General features: G+C 46.5%; 1 protein-coding gene across 2 annotated transcripts in view; it reads right to left on the reverse strand.

Annotated features, from left to right (window-relative positions):
* Positions 1-16567, reverse strand: part of LOC137654454 (KICSTOR complex protein kaptin-like) — a 270757-nt gene extending 254190 nt beyond the window's left edge. Inside the window, exon 1 of one of the 2 annotated variants that reach the window (XM_068388099.1) lies at positions 15991-16567. The gene's annotated coding sequence lies outside the window, so the exon portion shown is untranslated. The remainder of the gene's footprint in view (positions 1-15990) is intronic. The other variant, XM_068388089.1, reaches the window with a different exon arrangement.
* Positions 16568-18434: the final 1867 nt, after the last annotated feature.

The following is an 18434-nucleotide window of genomic DNA, read 5'->3' on the forward strand; positions in this document are numbered from 1 at the left end:
CCAACTCCTTGCCAACTAAATCCGAAAGATTCAGAATTTCAAACGCTTTGTGCCAATGTTGAGAAGGGCGTTCATTTTTGGCGAGAAAGCCTAGTTGTAAGGCACAGACATCCTTACCATCACGAAAACCAACGTTCTTGCTAAACGCATGTATTTCACTCACACTTTTGGCTGTTGCGAGACTAACCAAAAAAAAGAGTTTTCATAGTAAGGTCCTTCATAGAAGCTGAACCTAAGGACTCAAATCTGTCACTCATAAAAAACTTCAATACAATATCCAGATTCCAGGCAGGTGAATCTTAGTGTCGTTGCTTTGTAGTATCAAAAGACCTAAGAAGTTCTTGCAGATCCTTATTGTTAGAAAGGTCCAGGTTTCTGTACCTGAATACAGTCGCTAATATGCTCCTATATCCTTTAATAGTCGAGGAGGAAAAGTTGCGCTTCCTTCGAAGGTGGAGCAGGAAGTCCGCAATTTGGGCTACAGAGGTACTGGATGAGGAAAGAGAGTTGACTCTACACCACTCTCTACAAACCTCCCACTTGGATTGATTAACTTTGATAGTTGAAGTTCTTCTTGCTCTTGCAATGGCTTGAGCTGCCTCCTTCGAAAAGCCTCTAGCTCTAGTGAGTCTTTCGATAGTCTGAAGGCAGTCAGCTGAAGAACATGGAGATTTTGATGGAATCTTTCCAAGTGGGGTTGTTTGAGTAAATCTACTCTTAATGGAAGGCTTCTTGGGGTGTCTACCATCCATTCCAGTACCTCTGTGAACCATTCTCTTGACAGCCAAAAGGGGGCCACTAGGGTCATCCTAGTCCCTTTGGTTGCTACAAACTTCTGTACCACTTTGTACAGGATCTTGTATGGTGGAAAAGCGTACAGATCTAAATTGGTCCAATCCAACAGAAAAGCATCTATGTGGACTGCTTCTAGATACGGTACTGGAAAGCAATATGCCTCTAACCTCTTTGTCTTTGATGTTGCGAAGAGATATATGCATGGTCGACCCCAAAGTCGCCACAGACTCTTGCAAACTTGAAGATGGAGCGTCCACTCTGTCGGTAGGATCTGACCTCTTCTGCTGAGGCTGTCTGCCATTACGTTTTTCTCTCCTTGGATGAACCTCGTCATTAGGATCACGTTCCTCTCCTTTGCCCACAAAAGGAGATTCTTTGCCGTCTCGTACAGAGATATCGAGTGAGTTCCCCATGTTTGGCAATATAAGCCAATGCCGTCGTGTTGTTGGCATTGACTTGAACCACTTTGTTGGTGACTGAACCTTCGAAACTTTTGAAGGCTAATAGGACTACCAACAATTCTTTGTGATTGATATGAAAGTTCTTCCTACTTGTTCAGAGTTGCTCCCCACCCTGAGTCCGAGGCGTCGGAACATAACACAAGGTCTGGGTTCTTTTGAGTTAGGTCGAGACCTTCTTGGAACTTGTTCGGTTCGTCCCACCACCAAAGGCAGTCTTTGATGGAGTCCGTAATTGGAATATTCATAGTCTCTAGGTCTTTCTCCTTGTTCCAATGGTGGTTGAGATGGAATTGGAGAGGACGAAGGTTCAGTCTTCCTAGGGGAACAAATTGTTCTAAGGAGGAGAGGGTTCCTACTAGACTCATCCACTTCCTCGCTGAATATATGTTTTTGCTTAGAAAAGATCAGAGTTTCAACCTGGCTTGCTCCATCCTTAAAGGAGATGGAAAAGCCCGAAAAATCTGACTCCAAATCGTCATTCCCAAATAAAGAATCTCTTGTGATGGAATCAAGAGAGACTTTTCCTTGTTGACAAGGAGACCCAGTTCTTTTGTAAGGTTCAAGGTTGTCTGGAGATCCTTCAGGCAGTGATCGTATGTGTGAGCTCGGAGAAGCCAGTCGTCGAGATACAGGGAGGCTCTGATGCCCCTTGAGTGGAGGATTTTTGCTATGTTTAGCATGAGTTTCGTAAAGATTTGTGGGGCTGTGCTGAGGCCGAAACGTAGGGCTCGAAATTGGAAAAATTCTCCCTTGAATACGAATCTTAGGTAAGGCCTGAAGCTCGGATGTATTGGGATGTGAAAATAGGCGTCCTGGAGGTCTAATGAGACCATCCAGTCGCCTTTCCTTACTGCAGCGAGAACTGATTTCGAAGTCTCCATTGAGAACTTCGTCTTCTGGATGAACTTGTTCAGCGCACTCACGTCCAGGACTGGACGCCATCCCCCTGAGTTCTTGGGTACCAGGAACAGGCAATTGTAAAAGCCTGGTGAACATTTGTCCTGTACTCTTTCTATGGCCCCCTTCTCCAACATGAGAGACACTTAGATAATCAGTGCCTGTCTCTTTGCCTCCTCTCTGTATCTGGGAGAGAGATCCACTGGAGCTAAGACCAAAGGAGGATTCCCTAGAAAGAGGATCTTGTAACCCTCCTTCAAGATCTGTATAGACCATTGATCTGCTCTTCTCTTCTCCCACGCTTGCCAGAAGTTGAGAAGTCTGGCTCCTACTGCCTGAAGGCGAAAGCAGTCAGACTCTGCTTCGCCCTGATCTGAAGCCTCTACTCTTATTCCTTCTTGCGTCAGGTCTGGAGCTACCCCTGCTGGAAGACCTCCCTCGAAAGGGCTGGAAAAACTTAGGAAAAGAAGTTTCTTCCTTAGTTTTGCGGCTGGAAAAAGAAGGTGGTAGGGCTTTTCTGGCTGTCTTAGAGACCAGGTCTTGAGTAGAATTTTGAGTTAAGGCCGACAATATTTCCTTGATTAGCTCTTGTGGGAACAACAAGGGAGAAAGAGGCGCATATAACAGCTCGGATTTCTGGAAGGGAGTAACCCCCAGAGAAAGAAATGAGCATAACTGATCCCTTTTCTTTAGAATGCCTGCAGAAAAGAGTGCTGCCAATTCATTGGATCCATCCCGCAAAGCCTTATCCATACAGGACATTAAATGGACTAAGGCAGAGGTATCCCCTTCTTTAAAAGTAGCAACTTTTTTACCCAATGCTCCTAAAGTCCAGTCCAGGAAGTTAAAAACTTCGAAGGCTCTAAATATGCCCTTAAGCAGATGATCCAGCTCCGATGTAGACCAGAAAATCTTGGTCTTCCTCATGGCCGACCGACGAGGAGCATCTACAAGACTTGAGAAATCTCCCTGGGCAGAGGCAGGTATCCCCAAGCCGAGAACTTCTCCTGTCTCGTACCAGATACTAGACCTAGAGGCTAGTCTAGCTGGAGGAAATGCGAAAGCCACTTTCCCTAGGTCTTTCTTGGACTGCATCCAGTCACCCATCAGTCTTAGAGCCCTCTTAGATGATCGTGATAAGACCATCTTGGTAAATCGAGCCTTCTTTGACACCTTCCTAAGAGTAAACTCGGACGGTGGCGAACGGGGAGCAACTGGTACAAAAAAGTCTGAGAATTCCTCAGTGAAAACTTTCATAAGTTTTTCAGATTAACAGAATGACGAAAAGAAATGGAGTCTTCGTCTTCTGAAACTTCCTCAAACTCCACAGGAGAAAGCTGACCTTCGATGTCCTTCTCTGGTAAAGTTCCATCGGGAGCAACAGTGTTGAGAGCAGTATCCTTCTCAAGAAGATCCTGAGTTCCGACAGCAACAGAAACTGGATCCTTACGTATATTATCAAGCGGGCGTGTTACTTGCCGCTCAGCCAAACGCTTGCGATCAACGCGATCGGAACTAATGAGTTCCTGAATGTGAACTGCGTTAGAATCAGCGTTATCTTGAAGAATGTAAGCCTCATCGTCATAATCAAGACTAACTTCTGAAGCGTCTGAAATATGGTAAGAAGTAGGGCGTTCAGGATCATATTCTGAAAGGTGCTTGACGGTGCTTCCTGACAAGCGTTCAGCGCTGCGTACCGCTTGCCGCTCAACGACCTGTTCGGTTGTTTGTCGCTCGGTTACACATCATGGAGGACGTTCACTAAAGTATCTTGAAGAGCGGTAGGCGTCCTGAGAACTAGGATGTTCGACAGCCTGTTTCGCAGGACATTCGACAGCCTGTTTCGCAGGACATTCGACAGCCTGTTTCGCAGGACGTTCGACAGCCTGTTTAGCAGGACGTTCGACGTCTCTCTTTGTAGGACGTTCGACGTCTCTCTTTGTAGGACGTTCGAGCACACGATCTGACTGAAGGACCTTTTTACGCTTGATAGAACGTTCTGAGCCTCGAAGTAAAGCGCATTCGACATTAGGGCTGTCAACTGCGGACTTAGCTGATCGTTCAGGATCACGTCCTAAAGGACGTTCAATGTAGCTAGCAGGAAGCTCGGAGCCTCAAATAGAAGGACGTTCGAGATCATGAACCACCGGGTGCTTAAGACTACGCTTGGGATCACGTCCTACAGGACGTTTCATAACGTGCTGAGCAGACCGCTCGCTGTCTCGATCCTGACAATAACTGTCACGTGTGTCAGCTTGAGGCTTGTCGCTACGTTGGTAGTTCTGCATGAAAGAAGAGAGCCTGTTTTGCATCTCTTGTAGCATGATAAAGTTAGGATCTGATCGTTGCGATATTGGTGATAACACCACAACGTTCTCCTCATCGCTCAGGCGTACAGAGCATCTGGATGGTGAAAACCAGTCTGAAGGCTGCGTGGGAGCCTGTATCGAGGTTAAGCCTGGTCCTGACAACTGCTTAGTAGGATCCTTAGTAGCGTCCGACGTCCTAGCAGGACGTTTAGTCGGAGAACTTTCAAACAATTCTGGCGTATCCCAATGGCTACAGCCAGGCTGTGAACTAGCAGGACGTTGGTTGGCCTTTTCAAAGGTCCTCTTAAGAGGTTTGGAAGCAAGCTTCCAGCCTCTTTTAGGCAAGGCGTCATCCGAAGACGACGAGAAACACTTAACCTCACCTTTCCATTGGTGAGGGTGAACGTCCTTGGAAACGCCCACAGGTACGCTCGAGGGGACATCTGCTCGTGTTTTAAAGCCTCTCGTCTCCTTTCGCCGTTCGACATTCCTTCTCCCAGGGGTTGAGGAGCTTGGAAGAGGTCTAGGACTAGGAGGACGACAGACGCGAGCAGGCACACCCTCCACAGCACTTAACTTCACTGCACTTTTTGCACTTTCACCCTTCAACTACTTAACGTCGGACAAAACCTGAGTTCTATCCGCCGCAAGCGATTCCACTTTAGCGCCCAGCGCTTGAATCGCAACCAACATGTCTTTGAGCGTAGGCTCATTAGCAGTTACAGTAGCGGGATCAGGATCTACCACTACAGGGGAAGGAATAGGGTTAGTGACATGGGAAGAGGAAAAGTCTTTAGAAGAACGAGAAGAACTTTGTCTCAATCTATCCCTTTTGAGTTTACGTCTATAGCGGTCAAACTCAATCCATTCAAGCTCTGATAAAAGAACACACTCATCACAACGATCCCCCAAATCCCATTCTTTACCTCTGCAAGTAACGCAGAGAGAATGGGGATCAAGAGAAGCTTTAGCCATTCGGGTCTCACACCCACTCACACACAACCTAAAAGTTATAGGGGGGGTGGCCATTTTGAAAAATTTAAAGAGAAATCAAACAAGCAAGGGTCAAAAATTTTCTAAATCCAATCATATTAAAGAATATCCAAAAGCAAAATCAAACAAGCGGGAGTCAACAACCAAAGTTTTGTACTTCATCAAAGTAAGATCAATAATTTGACGAGCAAAATATCCACGTGTCGCCGCTAGGGACGGCAGGAAATATATGAGGGTTCCTGGAATGGTTCCTAGGTACCTCGCTAGGGTGCAGGGGGGGTACACCTGGCTATCCAATCGGCGATTGGCGCGAGTTTTGAATTTTCTGCCGTGACGTCAGGAACGTAAGCTATATATATAACTACCGGGTAAGTCTTATGTTTAAAATTTGGAAGTAATTTGTATTTTTCCTAACGATAAAAACCTGGAGCTATTTATAGGGATATTACTTTCAGCATAGCTTTAAGACAAGCCATAAGACTTTTAGTGAGGGATAACTACCCCAACAGCTAGTTAGCGGGAGGGGTGGAGATAGCCAGCGTTAGCGGGAGGGGTGGGGGTAGCCAGCGTTAGCGGGAGGGGTGGGGGATAGCCAGCTACCCCGCTCACTCACAACACCTGGGCTGAGCACCCACTTTGCTTGCAGGCAGCTACCCCACTCACTCACAACACCTGGGCTGAGCACCCACTTTGCTTGCAGGCAGCTACCCCGCTCACTCACAACACCTGGGCTGAGCACCCACTTTGCTTGCAGGCAGCTACCCCGCTTACTCACAACACCTGGGCTGAGCACCCACTTTGCTTGCAGGCAGCTACCCCGCTCACTCACAACACCTGGGCTGAGCACCCACTTTGCTTGCAGGCAGGACTTTCTTGAGTTTCTGCTGGCTGGCCAACAATAACCATATTGCAATGACTGTTTGATACTCTTGACAGTGAGGCCTTTGATGACTAATTAACACACTTATTGCACAGAAAGAAATAGATATCTGTTTGGGGCTCGAGGTGAGGATGGCAGGATCATCTTTACCAAGATCCTTAGACATGATGTGTCGTACAATGCTAGTGGCATTCTTAAATTTATAGCAGAAGCAGCTCTTCTGAATGCTCTTTAACTTTAATAACATATTTACTTTTATGGTTTTAATTGAATATCCTTTTAGTCTTTATTTATGATAAACGATATTGGTGTCAATGACCTTCAATGTCAGGATGCCAGAGAACTTCAAATCATTCATTCATTCATTCTTGGGGAACAAGTGCTAGCAAGCCAATCTACATAAATAACTCCAGCTATGTAAAGTTAGGAAAAATATAAATTACTTCCAAAAATTATCATTTGTTCCGTCACTCTATACAAAGCCTCACTATTTATTGGGATGACTTACATCTTAGGAGGGTAGAAGACAGTACCAAATGGCCCTTTTTTATTGACCCCGGGTTCTCTCCTTACAATATAGATCGCAATCAGTAGGAACCCTTACACGTCGCTAAAATATCGTTCTACGTACGACAAGCGGCCTCAGCAAACTTTGTGCTCGTGATACTGTCCATGTGACTGGTCTAGGTATGAGTTCTCCGAGTCATAGGAATCTTTGAGAGTACCTTAGACATTACCCAATCCCCCCTCGCTAGAGGTATTGCAAAGCAACAAAAATTATTTCTATACTAGGTTAAACATGGAAAATGGTTCTTACCTGCAGAAAGGTGAGATCAGCTATAAATAAGACCCTGGTGCTGATTCCCAAGAGAGGGGAAGGTAAAGGAACAAAGGAATCCAGTCATTCTTACTCATTCATCCCAGACTAAGCCCCGGTATTTAGAGCACTTGTTGTGCAGCCACCACATTACCAATGGAAATAGTTTCCATGCTCCTGTGAGTCTCGTCTTGCAGGTAGTGGACGGTGAAGGTTGTCTGATGCTTCCACACACCCGCTTGCAGTACCTGTGTCACAGAGTAGTTCTTTCTGAACATCAGGGATGATGTAATGCCCCCGACATCATGAGCTCCGAGTCGTCGTCGTGGAGGAGGGTCGGAATTAATTGCAAAGTCAACGACCTTGCAAATCCACGGCGAGATGGTATTTTTCGTGACCCTCCTCTTGACCTTCCCCGTGCTGACAGGTGCTGCTGTTCTCTTGCGGTAACACCTTAGACTCTTTACTGGACAAAGTACAAGTTGGTCTGGGTCATCAGTTATGGAACAAAGACTCCCAATCCTGAAGGGCCCGAATCTAGGATCCGCTACTCCCGGATTTTGAATCCTAGCAATACTGTAAACTCAGGGGCGAAGGTGAGAATGACCTCTCCCCATCCCCTTGAATGGGCAATGTCGTACGAAATCCTATACAGTACATTAACTCTTTTGGCCGAAGCCAGAGCAAGTAAGAACACCATCTTCAGAGTAAGGTGGCGATCTGTTCCCTGCTGTAATGGTTCGTAGGGGGCACCCTTCAGAGACTGAAGGAAGTGAGCCATGTTCCAAGGAGGAAGGCTAACTTCCAACTGGGGCAGGTAATCTCAACTTTGTATGATGAGAAAAAGTTCCGATGAGGAGGAAATATCTACTCCTTTCAATTTAAAGGCCAGACTCAAGGCTGAGTGGTAGCCTTTCACTGCCGAAACCGAGAGGAGCATTTCTTCCAGAAGGTATACAAGAAACTCCACTATTGTTGGAATAGTGGCATCAAGGGGAGAGATACCCTTTCCATGACACCAACCACAGAAGACAGTCCACTTACACTGACAGATTTATGCTGAAGATCGTCTGAAGTGTCCAGCCATCCTTTCCGCAACTCGTTTTGAAAATCCTCTCTGGGTGAGGAGGTGATGGACAGTCTCCAGGCGTGAAGCCAAAGCGAAGCTACAGACTTGTGGAAGATGTTAGCATGTGGCTGTTTGAGTAGATCGTGTCGTGGAGGGGGTTCTCACAGGAGTTCTGTCAGGAGTTGCAGGTCCAGGAATCACTGCATGATGCCATAGCAAAGCTTTTAGCGTCATTGATAAGTTCTCACTTATTCTAACTTTGTTGAGGACTTTCTCATCAGAGAGAACAGGGGAAATGCATAAACATCAATGTTGTCCTCCCATTGTTGGAATGCATCTTACCAGAGAGCCTGGGGACCCGGGAGTGGGGAACAGTACGGAAGCCTGAAGTTCAGGGCCGTTGCAAACAGGTGCACAGTCGGGGAACCGCACAAAATCAGGACTTTGTCGGCTACTAGATGATTCAAAGACCACTTGGAGCCCACTACCTGAGTCGCTCTACTCAGATTGTCTGCAAGCACATTCATCTTGCCTGGAATGAAGCCAGCCGACAGGGACATCGAGTTGTCTTCTGTTCATCTCAGTATCTCTACTGCTAGATGGCCCGGGGCTGCGAAAAGATACCGCCTTGTTTGTTTATGTAGGCCACTACTGAAGTGTAGTCGCGATAGTGGTATCGAGTGGACTTCAGCCCATCTCAGTATCTCTACTGCTAGATGGGATAGTTGCTGCGAAAAAGTACCTCCTTGTTTGTTGATGTAAGCCACTACTGTGGTGTTGTCGCTAATCACCACCACAGAGTGACTTGCCAGGTACTGTTGGAACTGTTGAAGGGCCAGAAAGACGGCCTTCATCTCTAGGAGATTTATATGGAGGTAGTATTTTTCTGACTCTGACCAGAGGCCTGAGGTCGTGTGGTGCAGCACGTGGGGCCTCCACCCTTTTTTTGATGCGTCCGAAAACAGCATCAAATCCGGGGGGAGGACGAGAAGATCCACTCCTTTTCGTAGGTTCTCGTCTGCCACTCACCACTGGAGATCCGTCAGTTCCGCAGGTCCCATGGGGATCTGGATGTCCGGGGAATCGTACGCTTGATTCCATCGGGACTTGAGTCACCACTGGAGGGATCTCATCCTGAGGCGACCGTTGGGAACTAGAGGAGCCAGCGATGAAAGGTGACCGAGGAGACGTAACCACGATTGGGCTGGAAGTTCTTCTCGTCTGAGAAAAGGCCTTGCGACCTTCCTCAGCCTTGCTATCCTGTTGTCTGATAGGCAGGCTTTGTGGAGATAGGTGTCTATAATCATGCCTAGGTATACCAGTCTTTGAGTGGGAAGCAGTGAGGACTTCTCGAGATTTACAGTACCATGATCCCCAGATATTGGAAAAGTCTCAGAAGTTTGTCTCGGTGTTGAAGAAGGGATGACACCAAGTCTGCTAGGATTAACCAGTCGTCCAGATAACGGAGGAGACGGATGCCAATCCTGTGTGCCCAAGATGATACTACGGTGAACACTCTGGTGAAGACTTGTGGTGCTGTGGAGAGACCGAAGCACAGCACCTTGAACTGGTACTTTCTGTTGTCTAGGCTGAATCTTAAGTACTTCCTTGAAGACGGATGGACTGGGATCTGGAAGTACGCGTCCTTTAGGTCCAGTGTGCACATGAAGTCTTGCGGTCTTACTGCTAGTCTGACCGTGTCCGCCGTCTCCATGCTGAACGGAGTTTGTTTGACAAACTTGTTCAGAGCTGAGAGGTCGATGACTGGTCTCCAGCCTCCAGACGCCTTCTTTACTAGAAAGAGTCGACTGAAGAAGCCTGGAGATTCGTCGAGGACCTCTTGGAGAGCGCCCTTCTTCAACAGGGTCTGGACTTCTGCCCGAAGGGCTTGCCCCCTTGCCAATCCCATGGCAAGGGAGCTCAATGACACTGGATTCGTCGTCAGGGGAGGTAGAGATGTTATGAACAGGACGCGATATCCTAGACTGATCACGGAGATTGTCCAGGAATCTGCCCCAAGTTGCTTCCACCTGTTTGAGCAACTTTGTAGGCATCCCCCCACTGGTGGACATGCAGGGGGACTGCCTATCCTAGCATTTGCGGCCTCGGCTGCTCCCTCTAGGATTCTTGCCTCCCCTGGAGGACTTTTTGCCTTTCCTTTCTTTGACAGGAAAGGGCTTAGACACCACGGTCTTCCCTGCTGTCGTCATTTTAGCGGTCTTAACTGGACGGGACTGCTGTGGTGCTGGAGGCTTATAGGGCTTAGATGTTAAAGCCCTATGAAGAAAGGAGTCTTGATGAGACTTCCTCCACCTCTCAGTGGCATGTTCCACATCCTTAGGCGTAAACAATATGGATCCCTCTAGAGAGGAATGTCTGAGCCTATTGATCTCGGTGCGGGGGACCTTCTGATGGAATCTCTCAGCTACTGCATCCCGACGTTTCAGAATGGTATTTGCCCACAATTTCGAGACTTGGTGAGCCAGAAACTCGATCGTGCGAGTACCTGAGAGAAGAAAGGTCTCCATGGCTTTCCTGGTACGTTCTTTGGAGAAATCCTCAGAACGTATCAGGATACCTAAGGTCCCCAACCAGATTCGTGGCTTGCATAGCACACTTCGCAACTTTCTCTTGGTTAAGGATCTCGGTTGCCGAGAATGAGACCTGCCGGTTGGAGAGTCTCTCAGGAGGGACTCCCCTGGTAATCTCTTCCGAGTGGTGAAGAGGAAGAGCTAAACAAGGCTCCTTAAGGATCTCGAAGTACCTCCTCTGCAGTACGCGAGGAGGTGGGAGGAGCTTGTTGGTGACACTGGAACGGTTGGAGAAGGACATCTCGGAGAGCTGTAGAGAGATCTTGTCCCTGGTACTCTTAACCCCTTGAGACCAGGGCAGTGCTGCACTGGTCTTGGAAGGTTTCTGAGTACCAAAGATACGGTCCAAGACCATGTCCTTACCCTCTCGAGGAGGGATCTCTGGGTCGGAAAACCCGTTGAGAACCCTCATTAGAGTCAGAACTTGCCAAAACGCATGTTCTGACTCTTACTGGTCTCCTCCTGATGTAGGACTTGCAGCAAAGTCTCTTGTCCCCAAAGGCTCTTCTTGGGGAGAGTCGCAGACGTTTTCCGAGTGGCTAGCTGGCTTCATCCCATTCCTAGTAGAGGACTTTGGCAATGTTTTAGAGTCCTTAGATTACTTCCTGGGAAGGATGTAGGACTCCAACATTGACGAAGACAGCATGTTCCTTTCAGTCCCCGCCTGAGAAGACATCTCGGCGCGAGGAGAGGTTTCCCTCATTGGTGCGATGGGGGAAAGTCTCTCCTCGCGTGATTCCGCTGAGGACGGGAAATCTTCGTCCGAAAGGGAAGGAGAGACAGTCTGGGGGAAAGAAGGAACCTGCTTCGAAGGCTTGCGTGGAGTCAGTTTTGCCCTTGGAGAAGTTACCGCGTCTGGAACTACTCTTTTTCTCTTCAAAGGGGTAGAAGCAGCCATGGATCTGTGCCCTAATTCAGAGAAGACAGTCTTGAACGCCTGCGTTACGGCTCTGATTGGTGCACCGAACCAGGGCTGTTGGCTGACAGACGTGCTATCAGACATACCCCTTGAAGGGACATGAATTGAAGGATCCCTGGGAGGAGTTCTCATCACTGATGGGTTCGCCTGAAAAGGCTTTGGGATCCTGGACCCCTCTAGATGCTTCCCTTCTCCCACAATGCGCGCTGGTATGCGCTAGCGGGGAGGGGAATGAGGCGATGGCGACCTTGCCGTGTGTAGTTCAGCAGTCTCACACGCGGGAGGATGTTGACGCTCACGCGAGGGAGAGTAATGGTGCTCACGCATGGGAGAATACCGGGAATCACACGTGGGAGACTGCTGGCGCGCGCGCGGGCGCATAGGAGACTGCAGGAGCGCAGGAGACTGATAGCGCACAGGAGCGCGTGTGGGAGACTGTGGGCGCACAGGAGCGCATGCGGGAGACTGTGGGCACACAGGAGCGTGTGCAGGAGACTGTGGGCGCACAGGAGCGCGTGAGGGAGACTGTTGGAGCACAGGATCAAGGCATTGAGCACGTGGGCGAGAGTTCGCACCTGCCTGTACCAGTCGTAGGGCGCGCGCGCGCAGGAGAAAGACCCCTAGCGCGCGGGCGCGCAGTTGAAGCCTGTGCTGCTCGTGGGCGTGTGACAGAACGTGGGCGCGAATCCGTAGGAGAGGATAGGCGAGTGCAAGCGGGGCGCGCGAGCGCGTATCCTCGCGGATGCGTGCGGGCAATGGCGAGAGCTGGCGCGAAGGCGAGTGCTAGCGTGATTGCAAGCGCTGGTGCGTGGGAGAAGTCAGTCTAGTTGACTTCCCAGTAGCGCCCAGATCAGTCGATCATTGGTGCGCAGAAGAGTTAACTGCTGGGCGTGAGTGCTGGCGTGTAGGAGGTTGACGGCGCGCAGGTGAGAGTTGGCGCGCAGCTGGGCGTGGGCGCGTAGGCTTAGGTTCAGGCAAGGCCTGGCGCGCAGGAGAACGCGGGCGCGTATGTGCGTGAGTGCGTGCATAGCGTGTAATGGAGCTGTGCTCCTGTTGGGACGTATGTGCGTGTTGGCGCATACGCCCTTAATGCCCTGTGTTAGGGTTTGTTGATGGGGCCTAACGAGCTACTAGAGCGCGTTCGTCAGGTTTCGTTGGCTCATAGCGCGTATCTGGGTGGCGCGCCTTAGCGTGCTCAGATGAAACCTTGCTAGGTTTAAACAGGAAGGGTGATAGCAGGCCGGCAGGTCTGTCGGGTGGAAGGTCGACGTGTCCTTTAAAAGGACTACCTTCCACCGAAGGAGATCGCGAACGATCTGCAGAAAGGTCCAGGACCAATGCAGGAACAGACATCGGTGATTGTTGTCGAGGCTCCTCTGCGGGGGGACTGCATCGAAGATGTTGAAACAAAGAAGTGCCTCCTCACCGCAGGTGAAGGAAGGCCTCTCTGGCGAAGAGGAAGGTGAGCCTTGTGACGAATGTGCCCTCTGGGGGCCGTAGGGTCAGCGAACTGACCTTCTGCGGTCCTCCGAAGAGGAGTCTCTGTAAGTGAACTCCCCCGAGGGGAAGAAACACTAGCAGGAGAGACTGTTGGACTTAGTTTCTCCCTCGTTGGTTGAACAGGAACGGGAGAAACTAAGCCGTCAGCTACCGTAGGGTTTGAAGAGGCAGAGGTGATGGGTGATACTGCATTGGATACCTCTGACACCACAACGTCGACAAGAGACAGAGGATCAACCTCTGTCGGTGACGGCGATTGCTTGACAGCGGCACCCAATCGGATGTACAGTAGTCAAGTAAAACCTCCTTGGAGGGCGAACCCGTAAGCCCCAAGGAGAACCAAAGCTGAAAAAGGGGGGTTAGTAACATATCCTCCCCCGGGGGGAGAGGTGGAGCAGCTTCGCTAGGGGAAGCAACGTCTTCTCTCGAGCCCCGAGTTTGGTAAACAGTACATCGGTCTACGCTACCACTTGACGGACTCTCGAAACAGACCGACCGAGTGGGAGCTTCGGAGGAGGTTTGGGCAACGGAAGAAGAGGCCTTGGGTTTTTCTCCTTTCGAAGAAACCTTTGAAGGAGAAATATCCCGTTTGGCCTTCTTCTTCCGTCGTCGCAAAAACCTCTCCCACTGGGAGCTAGACCACTCCCTACACTCACCACACCTGTTATTACTATCTCACCGTTGGCCCCTACAAGAAGGACAAAGGGCGTGAGGATCGGTCTCGACCGCCGACATGAATGTTCCACAGAGGCAGTCTAGAAACCCAGGGCAGGTTAAATGGCTGCCAAATGACGGCGAGGATGAAAGCGGACACGTCCGACTACCATCCGAGCCGAGAGCAAAGTGAGCTCAAGCACAGGTGTGTGAGAGGGGGGGTAGCAAGCAACCCTCCCCTATCCCCGCTAACTAGCGGTGTGGGTAGTAAACCCTCGTTAAAAATTAATGGCTCGTCATTTCAGCTACGCCGAAAGTAATACCTCTATTAAATAGCGTGGTTTGTATTCCAGTTAGGGAACAAACAGTAAATTTGCACGATACAGTCCTGCACTTGCAAATGATCTGTTGTGTGTATAGTAGTAGTATGCATATGATTTAATCATGTTTATTGCTCGTTATTCACTAAATATTGTGCGAATAACAGCTTGTCCCTAGAGGTTCTCCCATCACCCATTCATTAATTCACATTTAGCTGTTACCCAGTAAGGCTAATTAGGCTATGATAACAAAAACAAATGAGTAAAGACCATAATAATGACACCGAACATGAAGCCACTAATATGTTCAACTCAGCTCAAAGTAGATTGTGCATATAACAGGTTTTGTCCACAATTTCTCTTATACTGTACATGCATCAGTACAGTAATACTGTACCCATATTTATGTCAGTCAGGCATACGTCAGGTCTGACTTCCCACCGTTCATCCTTAAATATTTAATACAAAATCAAAATACACGTTGTGCCATTTTACCAGACCTTCAGTCGTTTTCTACGTCTTACAATAACGATGAAGTGCTGTAAAAAAAACTATACAAACTAAAACTAATTATTCACTCGCTGCTCTTTAAATCACTGTGGCTCGCTTCACTAGCAAATAAATATCTCGCTGCTCTTTAGTTCTAGCAAACGGCACATGTTGCGTTATGCACTCTGGCCAAGTGGGCGAGTATTTTGGTGATCCATCTACCTACACACTACCAGTAACAACCTCCCCTACGTCATTAATTGGGTCTAAGAGAATCGACGCAGGTATTACATATATGATGCATTATGCATATACATACAGTATTAATCAGTCATGACTATAGTGCTTATATGAATGTAACTACACAAGAGATCAGGCACACGACCTGTTATGTGCACAAAATCATGCGCAATTTGTAATAAATACGATATTGAGGTAGCCAACTGACAACCTGCTTGACTGGGGTTCAAGCCCCGCTCAAGCTTGATAGTTTCTTGTAGTGTCTGCATCCTCATCATTCTTGTGAGCTATGAATGGAGGGTTTGAGGGAGCCTATACCTCTTGGGTCTTCCTTCTAAGTCATTAGCAGCCATTGCCTGGCCAATCCTGATCCTAGCTTGAATGGAGAGGGAGCTTGTGCATTGATCATATGTATATATGGTTAGTCTCTAAGGCTATGTCCTACTAGGGCACTTTCACTGTCCCTTGCCTCTGATACTCGAGTGCCCGGAGCCTTTGTAGTTTATGGGGACATGCCGAGAAAAATGGACAACAACTAACCCAAACTTCCCCCCCTCCAACCTGACCTACAAGCCATGTCCTTACCTTCCTAATGACCTAACGGGGGGGCTAACGGCCCCCTGCGACCCCCCAACCACTGTCGCTATCATACAAACCCAACCTAACCGAACCTAGTAGTTCCCAGGTCACAACCCCTAGCCGGGGCAAGCCCCCGGACCCCCTTCTTGGGCCGAACTTAGAAAATATAAAATAACTTCATATTATGGTATATTGGATCATAGTAAAGCACATCTTCCCCATAAGGAAAAACGATTGGGCTGGTAATAAGAAAGATATCGCCCTGTCTCGATAAACTACATTCATTCAGTCTAATGGTACCGTAGAGAGATTTTAACAGATTCATTCTCGGCTTGGCCTATTGGAAATAGATAGGAACAAATAAATTAGATGTTTGGCCTGCAATAGCCCAAAACACACAGAAAGACCAAAGGATCGAGTAGATCAGTTTTAAAACCCTGTAACAATACTTAAAAACAATGCTACAACTGCTCTTACCTTTATTAAACCATTATTTTCTACACTGTGTGCAGTATTTCTAAAGTTTTGATAAACTTTGTTTACATCAGATCAGATCAGATTAAGGTTGAGGCTTTGCCTTTGTAACGGCGCCTGTGTCTTTTAGTTTTGTGTTCCTTATTTTCGCTAGTTTTTCTCTTTTCACCCACATTTGTTGTGGTACACTTTTCTTATTTTCAATATTTTCTTCACAAAAAGAGGAAATTTCCAACTATTTGTGCACTATCTTCTTCGTATGGTTGTTGGAGCTCAATTAATTTTATTCTTATATCAGGTTAGCATTTTCTTCTACATCACAGAATACGCAGTTTAACTTTCCATCTTGGTGTCTGTTTTTTTATATTCAAGCCCAATGTGTTTGTCCTTGCTCTGAATAATAAAATTGACGAAAATGTGTTGTCATACACTTCCTCCTCCTTGATTTCACTTTTCCAGTTTTTATACAGAATTAGACTCTCCTTGCACTTCATTTCACTCTTCCATTTGCTTGTGTCTAACTCTTTTCTTTATGTCCTCTTTCGTACATTTCTTGACTTCTCTCAACGTCATCGCAAATTCTTCAGCACACTTCTTCATGTGCATCCACCACAGGCACCACTTCTCTTTTTCTTCTATATCATTGACTAATTGGAAGGAGAAAACTGTCCCAGAAAAACATTGCCTACAGTCACAGTCTTCTGTACTTGAAGGTAGGTTAATCTTGATTTGAAGGTATATGCAAGAGTCACCTGTATATTCACCAAGTTTTTTTTTTCACACGTATGAATGAATATAAAACTTGCCCATTTTTTAGTATACTTAATCAGTATTAGATTTGTATTGGAGCCAATGAAGTTGCAGATTCAGACTACATTTACTGAAAAATTCCTAGATGATTAGGGAAAATGCCGTCAATGTGAGATATAGATTAAATTACGCTTAATAGCACATGTAGTAAAAATCTTATCTGTGAAAAATGATGTGGTAGAAGGCATAAATCGGTACAAGAGTGTGCTGAATAATTTGGCCAGTTTGCCTACAAGTTACCAATATGCATGGTGACGACCTCGAGAAAGTAAGATAAAAGTTATGAAGGCCTGCTTCTATTCTTGATAACCATGTCTTAATGTTCAATATGCAAATATGTCACAATTCGGACGGCTTAATTTGAAACGGCAATAAAACTTAGGTATCACAAATTCCATTTCCCGAAAGAAATTAGTTGAAAAGTGCACATTATAAAAATAATTCATTGTATTCGTTACCTTATTATATATGAGCTAGATTTTAGGAAAAGAAGTCTCCAGGATAAATTTATGTGTCCAGCGTGTCTTGTATATCATAAAATTCCTCAGTAGCCTTCTCTCAAAACACAATCATAAATGCGATACTATTTTTTCTTAACTATACTGAAAATCAAGCTGTAGGCCTATTACATTCTGATTTTATTGCAGACAAAAATAGTTTTGGGAGAGCATCCTTATTTAGTAAAACTATATAGACCTATGCTAATAAAGAATAAATAACATTCGGAGGGTATTTCTTTCATTATAAATGCACAATTTGAATGTTTAAATTGTGCATACTATAATTAATGAAAAAAGCTTAAATAGCCATTCTTCAATTCCCTGGGGTTTCATTCTTTTGAAAACAACTACACAACCAAAGTATGATATTAATAGATACATAACGGCATTAGGGGAGCATGTAAAAAGCATAGTGATTTTTTCGGAAGATTTCATTTGCCCCTTTTGCTCTATGAAGAAAGTAAAACCACATGAAATTATGATGAGGTTGTCTACGAGGTGTTTGTATACAAGTATGGCTGTGCGTGCAAATAAAAGTACACGTTTGTGTTCGTGCATATAATGTTTAAACAACATTATCAGCAGTAGTAGTAGTAGTGGAAATCGCAAGGATGGTGTTTTCATTATTGAATTTTCTTATCACCATCAATAAGAAATACAAGAACAAATAAGATAAATGCAGAATGTAGATTACGATACACAGTATCTGTTGTTGTTGTTGTTGTTGCTGTTATAGACTGCCTGGCCCTTTTGGCCAAGCACGGGCTCATGCAATTCAGCAGTCTGTAGAAAACAATATCGTCTTCTATTCATTTATATAACTAAGGTACAACTCCTCACCCTTTTCACATTCACACTAGGTAAACTCAATTTTACATGTGAGTTATATCCTAGAGCTAATAGCTATGCAAGCCATTGTTGTTAACTAGGAAATGTATAAGCCTAATTTCATATTTTGCTTTCATAAGTTTTTTTTTTCACAACAGTGTTTCCCTGATGTCTGCAAAATATCAAAAGAGTTTGTAAAAAATCTAAGAAAATTGAATTCAAGTAATCTTAAAACAAGACCTATAATATAATATTGGAAAGGGGAGCCAAGTAAGTTACCCTTATACCATAAACAATCACACCATCTTA

This window comes from Palaemon carinicauda, chromosome 1, assembly GCF_036898095.1.
Source record: "Palaemon carinicauda isolate YSFRI2023 chromosome 1, ASM3689809v2, whole genome shotgun sequence".
Classification (NCBI taxonomy): Eukaryota; Metazoa; Arthropoda; class Malacostraca; order Decapoda; family Palaemonidae; genus Palaemon; species Palaemon carinicauda.